Raw genomic sequence first — 17,525 nt, 5'->3', positions numbered from 1 at the left:
CTGTTAAGTTAGTATTATGCAGCTGCAAGCAGACTTTTTTTGGAATATTGGGCCTCCTATGCATTTCCATGTCCACAAAGCTGCCACACTGATGAAGGACTCTTGCATGTTGCATTTGAGTTTCAATACATAGAATGCAGTGGGGAGATCCCCTGGTGGCGTTGGGGCCAGATCTCATTGTTGGAGGTAATTCAGACCACCAGTGTACCTGAATAAGTGAAATATCTGTTTAGGATGCTCTGGCCTTTTATTTATGATTCCTCATGAGTCATTTTGTCCAAAAATGTCATGTTTTTGCATTTATTCAACTAGATAGATCTGCCTGATTATACCTTTGAAATCAATGCAAACCCTACCGTGACGCAGATCTCCGAATTCTGAATGCCTTCATTCTGAATGTGACGTTAGCGAAAAATAACAGGTCAGCATCTTGTGTCATAGAAGCACTTCCCATTGTGTTTATTCATAGCTGTGCGTTATTTTTAGAACTAGATGCTTGCAGTTCTATTTTACCTGTGCACAGAGTGATGTCCTTGACATGAAGCAGAACTGATCATCACTGTAATGAAGAGGAGAGACTTTGGCTATAAATATCCTTGCTTAGTAATCACGTCGTGTTACCAGGAGTAACACCAGGGACTCGCTGCTGACGTATATGCTAGATGATGTTTCTTAACCCTGAGATTTCCATCCTTTTCCGCTCCGTTAGTTTTAATAATGTGGTAATGATTTCAAGGATGTCTTCTATTAACCTGGCTAATCTGAAGTGTATTGTGTATTTAAATTTAACCTGGGCTGCATGAACTTTGAATGTCCACTTAATATGGACACAACATGGCCATCAAAGGCCAATAAACCTAAAAACATTTCACCTTGCCAAAGATGTAACTATGGAAGGGCAGCAGAGAAGCGAGGGACACTTTATCAAAACGGAAAAAGAAACACAAATATTCAGAAATGTCTTTGAGGCCTGTGCATTAAAGAGACCCTGTCACCAACTTAAAAGGTGCAAGTAAGAGTACAGAAAAACTATTTTAAATGTTCACTTGCAGCATTGCATAAACTATGTTGTATTGACTTGCAATATGCCTCTGGGCTTGCTGGGGAATTCACAATCCAGAAAGTGGCCCCCTCCCTCCTTGCATGTTATTGGCCTCACCTCTTCTGGGAGTGTATAATTATGGACTTTGCTTGCACAGCCTCCTACGCCCCTTACCTCCCTGCATCGGCCAGGGAAGGAGCAAAGGGAATACTATAGAACAGGTTGGCAAATTTCAGCTCTCCAGCTGTTGTGGAACTACATGTTCCATAAGGCATTGCAAAACTGATAGCCACAGGCATGGCTTCCAGAGGCAGATGCATGATGGAATTTCTAGTTTCACCACAACTGAGTGCCAAGGTTTGGATACTCGTTCTATAGATGTCACTTGATTGACAGCTCCGAATCTACTGGTGCTGCTAACATCACATTCAAGCTCGCAATATTCAGCAACTAGAAACTATAAGTACACTTATCTACCATTGTATCCTAACTCATAGTGATGCAGTAGGGTTGGTATCCTAAAGATTGTATGAATCCTGCAGAAGAAGACCATTTCAGACCATGGTTTTAGTACTTGTGCTTCCCCTAGTGCCTGACAGCTGTCACAAGAGTGAATGTTCTGTGTAAATAGTTGTACTGACAACGACTAATTACTAGAAGGGGCATGGTGCTAAAAATTGCAGTCTGGAATTGTCCTCTGCTGTGGGCTCCAGTGACTGATTAGATGACTGCTTTGTTTTGATGGGGTTCTAAATTTAGGGGAAGGTGGATGTGAATGACACAGAAGATTGGCGAGATGGTAAGAAACCGAGTTTAGGGTCAGATGGCAGTGTTAGCTGCTGCACTTGATAGATATTGGTACTATGCTATATGTAGTTGGTACATGAAGCTTATGAGAACTCCTCCTCAGACTGGGAATAACAAGATCACAAGAAGCTAGACTAAAGCCTAAGATTTACTGAATATTCTGCTTACTGTATTTACCTGCAATTTAAAGTCCACTCGTTCCCATTTGCCCTTCCTCTAGATCTACTAAACTACACATGTTGTGGTTAAATTATAGGGATTTGATACTATAGATCTGTATTTGTGGAATAAGACAGCTTGCAAGGCTTCAGCAGTCTAAACCAACCAGCTTTTTATATTGCTATACCTGTCTGTTTTCATTCCTCCCTCCCATTAAACTGATCTTTGCAGTCTGTTCACAGCTCAACGTTCTTGTCTGTGCTGACCTCACCTATGGTTCATCTCTTTTCCCTGGAGCTACTTCTAAAAAAGCCTGTGAAGTTTGCAAGGATATTGGCAGCTTTAAAATGACTTCAGAGGAACGTGGTACTGCACTTCACAAATTACTGGCCCTCTGCATCTTTTAGCAAAGAAGAAATATATTCTAGCTGTCTTCTTGCGAGATGTAGCAATTGTTGACTTACGCACAATTCTTTTCAAATGGAATGGGTCCATTAGAAAAGGTATTGAGCCATTGAGTGCAATGTAGCATTCAGGAAATTTAGAAAGTGGTCAGAATTTAACTGGTGCATGCACCATTACCATTTTAATGGGATCCAAAACTTTCTTTAACTGCCAGGTTATCTGGTACTGGATTTCCTTAAACATTTTTTTTTTTTTTAAATTTTTGATCTATCTCTAGCATGCTAGTGTATGTTATTCTAGCTGCGGAATACATGTGATTAAACACATGTGTACCCCGATTTTTTTTTATTTGGATAAAGTATGGAAAAGTTGAACACTTACCTACTCTACCCCAAAAAGTTTTTTGGTTAAAAAGTATCTATAAAGTCCAATAAGACCCCTCCCACCCCTGTCACCCACCTCCCTCTAACCCACCCTGCAAGCGTTTTGGGATTATTATCTGCTTAAACAAGATAATTACCGAAGACACCTGTACAGGTCCTTCGCTTCCACCCTTTTCTGCTATGGGGAACTTCTAATCTAGCTCTGCAGATGTGCCCAAGACTGCCAGTCCCCTCGTGCTTACATCACTTCTTTTCTGGATCCTGAGAGGAGCCCGCCTTTGGACTGCCAATGGGTAGTTCCCATATCATGCAGGCAGTGACGTGGACACTCATGTGGATGTAAACAAAGGAAGAGAGAAGACTTGGTACAGGAAGATCGCATGACCACAGCTTTAGGTAAGTAAAATTGGCATTTAGAATTTTTTTTCTAGCAAGGAGGGTCAACAGTGTCCCAGATGGGATTTAAGGATGGTAGGCGTACAGGGTCTACTAAAAGGATCACAAGACTCTTTAGCTTAGAGTATTTTTACACTTTTGCAGCCAGATTGGAATAACACCTACTTTATATTAGTTACATGTTCCAATTCATGTAGCATACCTTAAACATATATAATTACTGCTTACCTTTTTGTTTGCTCTTTTCAGAAAATTCCTCCTGGTTTTCCCATCTTTTGTAATGAAGGGGGGTGGAGAGTTAATGTTTGCCATAATTAACCCTGCCTGTACCATGCTAGGAGATATCATTCTTAGTTGTAAACTAGATTTGAAAACGGTCTGTCCTAACAAAGGGTAAAAGATCTTGAGGCTTGGGTACTGCATTGTATGTTAATGAGGTAAAGTCAGTCCTACGCCCAAAGAAGTACAGGAGCTTATTTGGGGTGTATTTGCCGCGCGTATCCATTGGGATACAGCCAGGTAGCCCTCAAACGCATGTTTTTTTTTACAGCGAATCACGTTACACACACGCACACGTAAAACACGCAGCACACACGCATATTCCATACGCCTAGGTGTGAACCCAGCCTAAGGCTGTAGTATGTTTAATTTCTGGATATCTTCTATTGCATAGTGGGACACTTCTCATTGCAGGAGGCAGAAATAATAGAAGACAGATTTTGATTAATTCTCATGTTTGAAAGTCTGGCCCTGATCCTTGCTGCTTTCTGCCCTCATTACTGCCCAGTGAGATCACCCACCACAGTGATGGACAGATAGCGAGGTGAGGGATGGTGGGCACAGGCTCTCAACTAGGAAATTTGCTTATCGTGGTCCCTGGCAATCAAGGCTCCAGTTTCATTTGTCGGGAAGCTATTGTGATCTGCAGCAACTGGAAGTGATTGCTGTTAGATACATGTATCCCTTTAGGCCTCGTTCACACCTGAGCGTTTTGTAGCGCGTTCTACGCTCGACGAACGCTCTACAAAACGCTCAAACATCTAAATCCCATTGTATTCAATGGGTCTGGTTCACACCTTGGTGTATTTCAGCCCGTCCATAACGCGCTGCAAAACGGCCCACGCCTGAAAAGGTACATGTACTACTTTGGGCCGTTTTTGTTGCGCGTTTCCATTGGGATACAGCCAAGTAGCCCTCGCGGTAAAAAAAACACGCGACAGACGCGCATATGCAATACGCCTAGGTGTGAACCAGCTCTTACTGTGACCCCAGGTTTGTCTTAAATTAGAACTAAACCCTGAGGATATAACATTTAGTTTTCTTAAATACTTTTGTATTGTAAGCAATTGACATTTTTAATAACATTTTATTTATATGTGTTGTTGCATCTTAGCATTGATGATCCACTACTGCTTCTTTGCATTTATCAGGGCGGGTTTTCTGAATGGTGACAACAGTAGACCATTCTATTGTGTGTTTAAAATGGCCACTTATCTACATTGAAAGCCCGTGTGACAGGGTGACAATGCAGGAGCACAACTGGAAGACCGAAACAAAGTGTTGTCACCCATTGAAGTGCCCCCATGGCAGAATCACCAGGTTTTATATTAATGAAAGCTGCAGCTTTAAAAATATATATAAAGGATAACTTTTAAAATTCTATTGGCACATTAAAGCTTATATGAGATTTTTAGGGCTTCAGCTAACGATTATTTTCATAATCGATTAGTTAGCTGATTATTAAGTTCGATTAATCGGATTAAAAAGAAGGCTCCAGTGATGGACTACTAATTTGTATTGAGATTGTAGTCCATCACGGGAGCAAGCTTGGCGCGGTGAAAGTAAAGTGTGGTGTGCAATATAGTACATTATACAGCGGCGCAGTGCAGAATACCAGCAGCTATAGAGGAATGTAGCAATAGTACATTATACTATAATGTACTATTGCTGGGATTGGTAGTCTTGTAACTTCTGGTATTCTGCATTGCGCTGTATATAATGTATTATTGCTGGGATTTGTTGTTCCTCTATAACTGGTCAGTGGTAATCTGCATTGCGCAGTATAATCATTATACAGCGCACTGCAGAATACCAGCAGCTATAGAAGAATACAACAAATGCCAGCAATAGTACATTATACTATAATGTACTATTGCTGGGATTGGTAGTCCTCTATAGCTGCTGGTCTTCTGCAGTGTGCTGCTGTATTATACAATGCAGAACACCATGCACAATACAATATGATGCAGAATATCAATGTATAATACAGCGGCACACTGCAGAACATTAGCAGCTATAGAGGAACAACAAATCCCAGCAATAATACATTATACAGGCTGTTTGTTGTTCCTCTATAGCTGCTAATGTTCTGCAGTGTGCCGGCTGATCTCAATTTACTTTGAATGATGGTGTTGTCGGCGTGCAGCGGCGTTGTTGGTTGTCGGTGGGCAACGGCGAGTCGGGAAGCTCACCGGGAGGAGAGGGCCAGACGCATGTCCTCAGCGTGTGCCGTGGGCGTGGTGTAAGCGGCGTCGCGTGAGCGGGTTTACCGGCGTGACGCGAAGCGGCTTAACCGACGTGGGCGTGGCGTGAGCGTCGTGTGGGAAATTTGAATTTTAGCCGACCAATCGACGATGGTAAACGTTCACAACGTTTTCCATCGTCGATTTTAATCGGATAATTGTTGCAGCTCCAAAGATTTTATTCATCGGGTTTACATCTACTAAGTCTTTTTTAGTGCCTTCTAAAATGCTGTTAGAGAAATAATTTGGGGTCAGTCACCCCTATAGTGTTGTTCTTTCCTGTTTCAGAAGCCAGTGTAGGCGATCCCACTGTTTTTACTGCTATCCAGGCATGTATCCCCACTTTCTGCCCTGGTGACAAGTTTTTTTACAATAGTTTTACCTGACACAAAGCAAAGGAAAATCTAAGGGCTTGTTCACACCAAATGCAGACCAGATCTACATGAGTTTCTGCACATGCAGTGCAATGTGTTATACCGCATTTTTTGCCGTGTTTTTGATGGGTTCCGGTCCCCGTTTTCATTTAAAATGGTCTTTCAGTCCGTTCCAGGGCGTTTGCATACGTTTTTGATGTGTTTGCATGCATTCCAGAGCAGGTAAAATAAGGCGTGCTGCAATTTTTTTACATGCTCTGGAACTGAACGCTGCGGTGTGAACTAGAGGCCAAAATACCACTGGAATACATTGGACGCAGTTTTGATCCAGTCTGTAGCTGCTCTGCTCTGCTCCTGGAACACGCTTGGTGTGAACAAGCCCTAAAACTGGGACATAGACTGAAAAAAATCTGGAAGGGGTTCTAGCCTTATTCTATTAAAAAAAAAGTTGTGGTCTGTCGTTCTCTTATGAGATTTCGCCTCACTTCCTGTCTAGTGAAACATTGTCAGCAGGACAGGAAGTGAGGTTAAAGCTCTCTAGTGGACTCTGGGACAGCAGAAAATACCTGACAACAATTCTACTTCTTCCTACTGTGTCCAAAATTAAGAAAAAAAGTTTTGTCTTAGAGAACCCCCTGTCAGTTTATTTTTTACTGTCTGTATATCATGGGGGAGATTTCCCTTCACTTCTTGTCCCAGAACAGGAAGTTGGAATAAAATCTCCCAAATTGAGGGTAATTCCCTTTTTAGGGATCTGTTCCCAAACACATGTCCCAATTAAAAGTTTTCCAACCAACTTTTGTTCTTGGGACAACTCTAAAATTTTGTCTTTCCTCCTCCCTTTCTTTCTCAGTGACAATGGTCAGCCGTATAAACAGAGTGGAGAATCTTCCCAATGGGGACACACAATGCAATAAGACTTTGCAGCGGGTCTAACCCTCCCTGACTCTATCCAGAACTTAAAAAAAAGTTTTGCCTAAAGATGCACTTTAATTAAAAGTTCCGCATACATACTGTCCATTAAAATCAACTAATAAGTTTGTGACTGTGTAAGTGCTGGACATTCTCAGGGTGCGCAAGTGCAAACTGTACACTTCATCTCCCGAGGCCCAAGTGTTTGACTTGGCACAAGTGTCTCTTTTGGCTTATCACGGCTGGCAGGAATGTTTGACATTGTTCACTTCAAATTTCTGAAATGTTTAAGCAGAGGGGAAACAATTTTGGGCAGGCGGCATTGATTGTTTAAAAGCAGTTGTTCTCAGATTCATAGTTGGATGCTGATGGGAGGTTGAACTTACTTGGGGTAAAAATGATTTTCCTTGGAGGCTTGCAGCTGTCAATTGATGCCGGCTGCATGAATTTCTGTGTTAGTGACCCACAGCACTGTATGGAACAATCCTAGTCATGTGGACTTGCTTTAAAATTGCCAACATTCCATCATCAGAATCAGGCACACCAGTTGGATGTGTATGGATTTTTTTAATGCCTTGGTTTATTTGTTTATATACATTTTCTCTAAGGTCAGAACACTGTGTCATTTTAACATAAATTATCATGGCAAATGTCCATCATATGAGTATTGAAGCAATGTAAAAACGTTTTGCTGTATTAAAGAGGATTGTGAATGCCAACAATAACAAAAGCATTGTTAGTAAACTGTTAAAGAACAGCATAACTTCCAGAGATGTAGTTTACCTAATAAAGCTGGACTATAGGCAGATAAAAAGAGATAAATGAATGCAGTTCTGTAATCATGAATACTACACTATAATACTTATGAAGTCCTTGTATATCAGGGCTGGAGTGTAAGTGCAAGGAGCCAGTCAGTAGCATGCTGATAGGAAGAGAGAGCAGCATGACAGAGATATGAGCTCATCACTGTGCAGCTTCTCCATTCACTGTCCAATCACACATTGGGTTGGGTCAAGGGCAGCCTGGGTTTCGAGGATGTAGGTTGAAGATGCTGGCCATCAGACTGATGACATCTAGTGGCAGATAAAACGTACTGTGGGAGAAATCTCTGGATTGAAGCTAAATTTTGCAGCAAAAGCTTTTTTTTTTCTTAATGGGCTTTTCATTTTTATCTTATTTTTGGATTGAGTTCTACTTTAAATTTTATTGCATTGTAACAGATTTACAGGAAAAGAAATAGAGGATGTAGCAAGACACAGCAATGTAAGAAGAGAATGAATCATAGAGGGCAGGCAACATTGTGTGATCTGGAATAAAATCAGATTACATGCATCCGGTTCATTTTTATGTTTGCATCTTTTAGAGCTCATTTTGGCAGCATGCTCTATTCTTAGATGTGACTAATAATCCAAAATCATCTTCACCAGCACTGTCCAATTCACTCTTTTAAAAAAAAAAAAAAACTTGTATCCCCATTTTATAACTTTTTTTTTTAAATGAACAGAAAAACGTTTCTTCTGCCAGAGACACCTTGCCAAAAGAGCATACCCCCCTTCCTCACAGAAAGAAAAAAAAACACAGTACAGTCTTCCCTCCCAATGCAGCAGCCCAATGCTGAAGGACGCTGCATTATTCTTCTAAACTTCTGGTGCCCAAGAAGGGGATTAGGAAAAGTTTTGGTTATTACAGTTCTTATGCTGTTCCTAATTAATTATTAAATAACCTTATTAAAGTATGGTGCTTTACCAGAATCTTGCACTTTTGTATTATGTAATGAAATTTGGACACCAAGGGGATCAGATGAGGCTGAGCATAGCTGTTACCCTTATTTTTTTTTTTATTGTAACAGCTTCATGGATAGAAGTGTACAGGAAGAAAGATTACATCCTGTGGGTTATTTTGTACCACTAAAAATAATTTGTTAGAATAATCCTCTTCCTTAAGAAAGAAAAAGTCTGACAGAGCATCAAATATTATGGTTGCCCGCTATTCCCTGATCACAGCTACTGGACATCAGTCACGCGCCTCTATTCAGGTCTATGCATTGTGGTAATGCATGTTTTAACATACAAAATAATAAATTACACTCCTGTTGCATTATTGTAGCAGAGCTTATTTTATGGTTAAGTCAAGCTAATTTATGTAATATTGAAGAGCAGGACTCCCCCTTCAAGGCTTGAACAACTATTGGTATTGCAATCAGAATGAAATTATCATGCAAGCCTGAATTGAGGCTTGTGTGTTCTAACAGCATCCCGCCGGCTGTATACAGAAGTTTATACTAGCCACACATTTAGAAGTTCATCTCTTGAGCCATTGGAGTATTGTGGTGAGAAAGGCCGCAGGCTAGGTCCAGAATAGGATCTTTACCTCTACTATAAACCAAGCTCTGGTGAGGAACACGCATTCTATCTTTCATGCATTTGAATTCATTTCTACCCACATTGGTCCTGCATTATCACACACCTACCAAGTCTGTTTAGGTGGAAGGGTGGACAAATTGATATGGAATTTAGGAGCCAGTCTGTCCAATTCAGGAGCCAGTAGGACTTTTTTAGGAGCCAGCTCCATTGAAAACATCTAGAGAAAACCTCGAAAGTTGGGTGCCAGCTTTGACTTTCAAGGAGCATTAGCTACCTGGCTCCTGGGATTAGTCCAGCCCTGGTTTAATATTTTTGGCTGTTGCATCCTTTTTTTTTTTTTGGCTGGTGCAGGCATTAACATTCTCATGTATATAGGCTGGAAATAATGTGTTCTTTAGCAAAAGCATGCCATATAAAGCCAAATATTCTAATAGGTGCTAATGCCCCATAAAATTCCAAAAATGGAAATGACTGCGCCTTTGATACAATGTGTCCGCTGCATCTTTTAAAATCATGAAATATTCTGACACTAGATATGGAAAACACATTGTAGAGACAGCCAGTGTTTACTTTACAGTAAGCCAGTCCATAAAAGCAGTGCAGCTCGACTCTTCCACTCCCAGGGAGTTCTGGGAAATCCGAGGCGACCACACAATTTTCTGGCCTTAAACTATTTACGTCTCTTGCTGGATACTGACTCCACTGGCTGCAGGCCAGCACCTGGGGAATTCGCTCCTGCTCTTGGGACACAGCATGTCATAACAGCGCAGCACACTGCTGAACATGAAACAAAGCTTAGTCTTTATCCAAGCAGGCCTGACTTGTATCTTGTCAGCAGATGTGTCTAGGCTCAAGGATTGTGATCTCACGGTATCCGAGCTGTTTGAACTTTGTTATGCTTTTCCATTCTTAGAGTTAAGATCTAGCACATTTATAAAATGCAGGGAAAAAAAGAAAAGTTATGAAAACTAGCAGCGTGTCTACACTTAAAGAAAAACTCAACTATTTGTGAATGGTCACATAGTATAACCACATAATACTTTTACAAACCTTTTTTTAAATTCCTTTGACTAATAGACAAGAAGCTCTGCATCTACTTGTAATCTGCGGCGTAACTAAAAGCCAAAACGTCCTGCTAATACATTTTAAAACTGGGACTCCCTGTTCTTTCCTTATAGAAATCTTTTCAGTCCTTGAAACATTAAAGTACATGTAAACTCATTCACTAAATAAGCTTTAGCATGTTGATGTAATTTCAAACATCATTTTCCCATTTATGTATAATCTTTTTTTTATTAGGAATTTAAAATTTGGACATTTGTAGTGCAGAAACAATAAAAATACTGAAAAAATAACATTGTCGCAAGAGATACAAAGTTCAGGAGAACATATTCCAGGTAGTGATGACAGGTATAAGAGCCAGGCCGTTATACCAGCATACCATGAGTATAGAGGTGACACATTGATGAGAGTGTACTAAAATGGGTAAAATATGAGATATATCCTCAAGTCCTCAGCTAACATATCTTATCAGAAATTGTATCTGACGTCTGTTGTCATACAGTATTCGTACATGTCTTATGGGTTGAAACCAGGCATGCTCCTCTAGACAATTCTAGGCTGTGACATCTAATAAATAGTTTTTCCTCTCTTTATACAAGGAGAAAGTAGAGACACAATAAGAATGAAAAAAATACAAAGAGAGAGAGGAAAGTCAGGTTCTCCTCCTGGGTTTACCTCCATCAGTTGGGTAGGACATACCACTTTCCCAAACAAACTTGAAAAATAAGGAGAAATCTGACAAAGACTTAAAATAGGCCCATTGGAACCAAGTGAACTGATAAGGTTCAGTTCTATCCTCTTCTTAAAAGATCATGGACTCAAAGGACTGCATCCCATTCTTCTCACACACATTCCATTTTGACTTTTAACACATTTTTATTAACAATGTTAGAGATTTTTCTGAAAAGATAGTAAACAATTAACTGTCATACAATACAAACATGCTAAAGAAGACCATGCATATGTCTGCATTATTGTTAATCTGCATGAAAAGCTCTCAAGTTATTGGGCTGTTAGATAAGTACACCAGAAACTGACTTGCAAGTAGCACCAGAGGCGGTGAAAAAGGAGCGGGGAAAGGGTGATATTCCAGACCCATCCAGAAGGATCCTGTTCAATAAATGGACCAACCGATATGCAGCCAACAGAGTTGTGGATGGAAACATTGACAAATGGTCACATAATAAAGCACTGTACAGAGAAACGATTATCTGGAAACAAAGAAGATGGGAATATATAGGAATGGAATGAAGTGATGAAAAGGAGAAAGAAAAAAGGGATGGGAAGAAAGAAGGGAAGAAAAAAAGGGGGCTGGGGACGGCATTGTTAATACTTTTTTTTTTAACTGCAGCTTTCATTAAAATAATACCCAGGGATCCTGCCACTAAGGTCTTTGGGCATTTCTGTCATGTGATGACAGTGCTCAGTCTCCCAAATGTGCTCCTACACTGTCACCCCGTATTACAGGCTTCTGATGAAGACTACAAGTGGTTTTAACACACATTTCTTAGGCATGGAACAATGTGGTCACCATCTGGAAAAACAACCCGAGAAATACCATGAAGCCATTAGTGGAGAACATGTAGACAGTAAGTGGCTGCTACGACGCTGCAGGAAATCCAAATCACTGAGATCCAACAAAGGTTATAAAAAGGTTGAAAAGTAAGGTAGCACAGGTAGTTTTAAGGTAGTTGTACTTTTTTAAGGTAGTTCCATACATATTGCTTTAGTAAACTAAGTGTCATCTAGTTATGGTGTACGTCTTGTGAGTCCAACAGAGCAGGTACACCTGGTGCCTGCATGCATTTGTAGATGACAGCAAATCACTTTTAATGCTGCCTAGGTTCACATACCCTGATGAACACAGAATGCAGGGCTTGAAACACATCCTCGATGCCCCGCAATGCAATGCTTCTGTTCTGCTGCATTGTTCCACATCACACTGATGTATATTTTTTGTGTATGGCTTAGTGAACGCCTTTTATACCATCATCCGTTTACCGGGATAAAGTATCAGTACGTTAGAGCCCAAATCCATACACCGCTTTTAATGGCGGAATTTTTAAGGATGGTATCAAATATGAGTCATGAATTGTGTTGCACAAACAGCTTTTTTCTCTGTAATCCTTGCTGCCAAGCGGCTGACAACAAACTTGAGTCATCCGTAAACAACTGTGAGAAACTCATTTCTTAGGGAGAAATATGGATCTAAAAATAAGATATAGCAAAAGCAATTTTCGGGGCTCTTTTTTAAAATAGAGTTTTAGGTTTATTGCTTTCATTGGTATTCTAGAATAATATGTTCAAAGCTGTTTGGCCAGCTAATCACTCTTTGTATTACCCTTTTTGATATATTCATTCAATTCTGTAAAAGTGGAAAGAGCTATGTGGCTGCCTGGTGCACAAATCAATAGGAAGTTAAGTACCAGCACTGCTATAACCCCATTTAAAGATAAGCTCTAGGTAGATATACAAGACACAGATTTTTACAGCTTTGTAATCATTAATACATAATTAAATGTATTGTTAAATTGTAGCAGTATAAGTACTGTCACTAGTGTCAACATCATATCAGCCAGATGCAATGGCTGAGCATGGCTGAAGTGTAAGAGGAAGAAGAAGCCAATCTGTCAGTTTGCTGGCAAGAAACCTGCTGATAGGGGGAGAAGGCAAAGTAACAAAGATCAGCTAATTGCTGTGCTGCTTCTCTTTTCACTTTCCAGTCACAGGCAACAGCAGGTCCAAGACTGTCTGGGAACAGAGGAAGCGGGTTGAGCGATTGTGGAATTTTGTGGTGGAAAGAAGTGCTACAGGGGAGAGTTTTGGATTAAAATAAATATTGTAATAACCTTAATAACCTTTTCATGAGCTATTCATTTTTATCTTATTTTTGGCTGGAGCTATGCTTTAAAAATGAATTGGATTGTACCTGAGGATATCACACAGCTTGTATTAGATTTGGCACTCGTAAAATCTTCTTTCTTAATTTCTCTGTATTTATTGCCATAGAAAGAGTCATAAGGTATGAACATGGAAGGTCCACTCTAATAAAACTCACACACCCCCAAAGGTAAATTGCGCCCACTGGTAGCGTCAGAAACCAAGGATACTATAAGTATTTTTTTTTATAGAAACTGCATTTGTAGGCGATTTTCACATTGGGGTTTGGGGGCTTTCAATAGAGCACACCTTCCATTTTAATGACATGATAATCTGACATGAGAGATAAACATAGGCTAGCATTGCTGACCATATACTGAAAATGCCTTATGTGCTCCTATCATACTGATCTTCTGGCTTTAATGCTTTAAGTCACTGCCCTAGGAAACTATGTAGAGCGGCAGGTCTTCTTATTGTAGTTCAAGATCATCATAAAGCCCTATTCTACCCATACATAACGTTTTGGTTTTAGATGCACTTTAAAAATGGCACTCCTACTTTGGATGAGCATGTTAGAGGAAGGGGGTGACTTGGCAACTATTTATGAAAGAGATCATGAAGGCTGGGTAAGAGTTGTGAAAATATTATACTTTATATTCTTAGATTGATGGAAGGTCAGTGGGGTGATTTGCAAGGAAGAACAGTCAGTATAGTTACATTTGCATTTACATATTTTTAGAGTTAGAGCTTCAGTATTGGTGTACCTGCTGACCACCCACAGTAAGTGGTAGCCATTTTCCATTTTGAACATAACTTCCCTGACATCAAATGAAACCACTGAGGCATGAACTTCCTTGTATAGTCGCATACTTCTTTTTCACAGAAGTCCACATGTTTAAATAAAACATGTATTTTAAGTAATTGGGACAATGAATCATTTTGCAATTATTTCGAAGAGCAGACAGAGTCATCCATTAATTAGACATGCTTACTGAGGTACAAACAGAAAAAGGAAAATTGATCTACATTGTAGGTAAAAATAAAGTCACCCTTATGTCAAATTAACTGAAGCAAAGCCTCTCATAGCAAAATCGTATTATTAGTTGTTAGAAAGGTGACTTTTCCAGAAATAAGACTCCTGTTAAGAGACAAAAAGATTAAACTGCTAGTTGAAAGAATTGATTATGATGTTTGTGCTGCTGGGTCCCTGAACAGTTATGTGGAGTCTAGGGATTTGGTTTCATACTACTTCTAATGCTGTTAACAATTTACCTGGATTTCCTAAGACGTTCATGGGCTTTGGTGGTGAAGGGAAGAGATTTGTAGGGTTTTTTATAGCAGAAGAGAGCAGTTGGCTTGCTGTCTACTCTTAAAACATAACTCTTAAAACATATCTCCAAACTTTCAGCTAAAATACATGTTTTTAACCTGGTAAAATATTTGTACTTTGTATATAATTGTACTGTTTTGCCCCTCTTGGTCAAATATTAACAAAGTGCAATTGTGATACCACTAGTTCTTTTTGCAGCTCTTCAGCCTCCTGGGTCACCTTGTCTTCTTAGTGGACTGTGAAAGAGCGTCATTGCAATGCCATGTTGTGCAATCCTTCACCTTTAAGCTACCCAAATACCTCCCCCTCCAGCACCCAGTGCTTGAGACTAAAATTAATCTATATTGTTTACAATGTGTAGCCTCTCCTTTTAGTCTGATTTCCATTGTGCAGTGCATTCTGAAAACATAATATAATTATAAATTTGAATACGGTTGAGGACCTCTTACCTATTGTAGAAATAAATTATACTTAAAGTGGACCTTTGCTAAAAATCACATCAGCATGCAGCTCTGAAATCTTCTTACATTCATTGGTTAAACAAACATATTTTCATTTTACTTACAATTCCTTGTTTTCTACTTCCTGGTTCTCTTTGGCAAAAGTGATGTATTTTGCCCAAACATTGCATCCTGCGACGGCTACATCAGCAGAGCATTGCTGGGAAATCTCATTTGAAATCTCGCAGGATCTCAGGGAAATACATTTTCCTCCCCTGAGATGATGTGCATGGTCACATGTCCTAGTCACGTGTGCCAGAGTTCCAGGAAGTAAAGAGAAATGGATTTATCTGTGCTTTGCAAAAATGGCCACTGTGTGAAGAATGGAGAGAAAAGCAAAAGAAGGTATGCAAAAAATAAAAAGCCGACAATTATCCAGAAGTTTCTGTTTGTATATTACCATTGCTAAACATTTCTAAAGGTGCCTTTGTTGTTATTTTGAAGATATGGGTAAAGTTCCCCTTTAAAATATTTTAAAATACACATTTTGTGTTGAGTACATTTCTGGACTCAAAGAGACTGAGTGATAGAGTCTCTTTAATAGGCCCCCTGTGCCTTGGCTCACTTTTACTTGCCTTTGTCCCACTTCCTTACTGCTCCCTTGCCCTGTTTGAGCCAGCAGTCAAACCTCAGGTAAACTTTTGTGTTGTATCTTGCTGAAGCTTTAACAGGGTTGATGACGACACTGTCCTCCCATGACCGTGCTTGGGCCTAGTGATATCCTGTTTAGGCCCGAGCACTGCATCTCAGGAGGAGATTGCATGCTTTCTCATACCTAGAAGCACTGTGTAGTTTGCAACGGAGTAGCAGGGTAGTGCAGTGAAAATGAGTATAAGTAGGTCAGTGAGTCTCTTGAAAGCCTAATTCCAACCATAAAATACTTCACACCTTCTCTCTGCCCTAGCTGTTGCACAGTATAATGCTTGTGTTACTAGGAGTGGAATACTTACCCAAGGTCCCGCAGTCTTCCTGCCCATCAGTTCCAGTTGTGATAACCAGTGCCCCAAAACCACTCTTTCTGCCGGACTCTAGCTGGTCTGGTCACTGCCACTGTCATGACATCACATACAATACAGGACCAGCAGGCAAACCATTTTCATGGTTCTAAGTTTAGAGGTCCCACTATACAGGGAGAGTTGTAACGTATATATGTAGGACTAATTTGGCCATTACAAGTGGGTTTTTCATTCCTTGTTGCCTTTTTCATTTTTTGTGCTATGGGAAATGCAACACAAATAGTACCAACATCCCAAGGCAGGTGGGAAAACCCATACACCATGATAGTTAGAAACAGAGCTAGGAACCAAGACAGTGACATCTCTCCACTGAATTCTTTAAGAGATTTTTAGTGGACTGACCATTTAAAGACTTTAGCACAATTGCTAGCTAGCATTGGTAGCGTCAGTTGTATCCACTAATTGTTTTTTACTGTATTCCAGCATGCTATGATTTCCCAATGCATTATGCAGGGCTGGATTTCCCTCACCGGAGCCTGTGGTCACACAACTTTTGGCATTCTAAGCAACACTCCTCTGCAAGGATCACCACTTCAACCAATACTTTTTCCTTGTATTATAGGTCCTATTCTGTTCTTACAATAAAGAAACAATATATGAATAAGCTTAGTTGAAATTACTGTATTTCTACAATAAGTAAGAGGTCTTCAACTGCACATGGTAAAACCGCCTCTTTGCCCCTGTGCTGCAGCACAGGCTGAGACGGACTAGGTCAGAATAGGGTCCTAGGCAAGGTTTCATCTTACCACCCCCATCTCTTGGATTGTCATTGATAAGTATTTCAATAGTTAGAGAGAAGCCATCCTAATCACATTGTCTGTGCCAATATAGCCTGCCCTATCAGACACCAACTGCCTACAAGTGCTTTCGTCCTTGTGAAGTGACAAGCAGGTACACCGCTTTCCTGGTTTACCGCAGAAGAATGAAGGTTGTAACTGAGCCCCTGTGACATCCATTGGTGCTGTGCCCCTTTCTTGGTTGCCTTGTGGATGATCCAGCTCTGGCCTGCTGTAGCCTAAGGTTAATCTGTCCTAATAGTCAGCCAATAGTATTTACAACACAACCTCAAAATATAGATTTTTCTTAATCAAGTGATGAAACACGGCAACATTACACTATACTAAAAAGACTGGGAAATCTTTCTACTAAGGTTTGTCCCTGGAAAGAAGACAGATATGGTACCGTATATACTCGAGTATAAGCCGAGATTTTCAGCCCGTTTTTTTGGCTGAAAAGTGCCCCCCTCGGCTTATACTCGAGTCAGCGCCAGGTGTCTTCTTACTTACCTCGCCGAGCGTCGCGTCACTGCTGCTCCGGTGTGCGGCGCTCCGAGCGGGGTCATCTGGCAGTCTCCGGGTCCTAATTTAGGTGGCC

The 17,525-nt window shown here is 40.3% G+C and overlaps 1 protein-coding gene across 2 annotated transcripts in view; it reads left to right on the top strand.

Annotated features, from left to right (window-relative positions):
* Positions 1-17,525, top strand: part of DIP2C (disco interacting protein 2 homolog C) — a 358,168-nt gene that overhangs the window by 152,216 nt on the left and 188,427 nt on the right. The gene's annotated exons all lie outside the window — the stretch shown is intronic.

The sequence above is a fragment of the Nanorana parkeri genome, unplaced genomic scaffold, assembly GCF_000935625.1.
Source record: "Nanorana parkeri isolate BGI_ZX_2015 unplaced genomic scaffold, ASM93562v1 scaffold145, whole genome shotgun sequence".
Lineage (NCBI taxonomy): Eukaryota > Metazoa > Chordata > Amphibia > Anura > Dicroglossidae > Nanorana > Nanorana parkeri.
The sequence above is the reverse complement of the archived record's forward strand: the minus strand, read 5'-3'. Positions and strand labels throughout refer to the sequence as shown.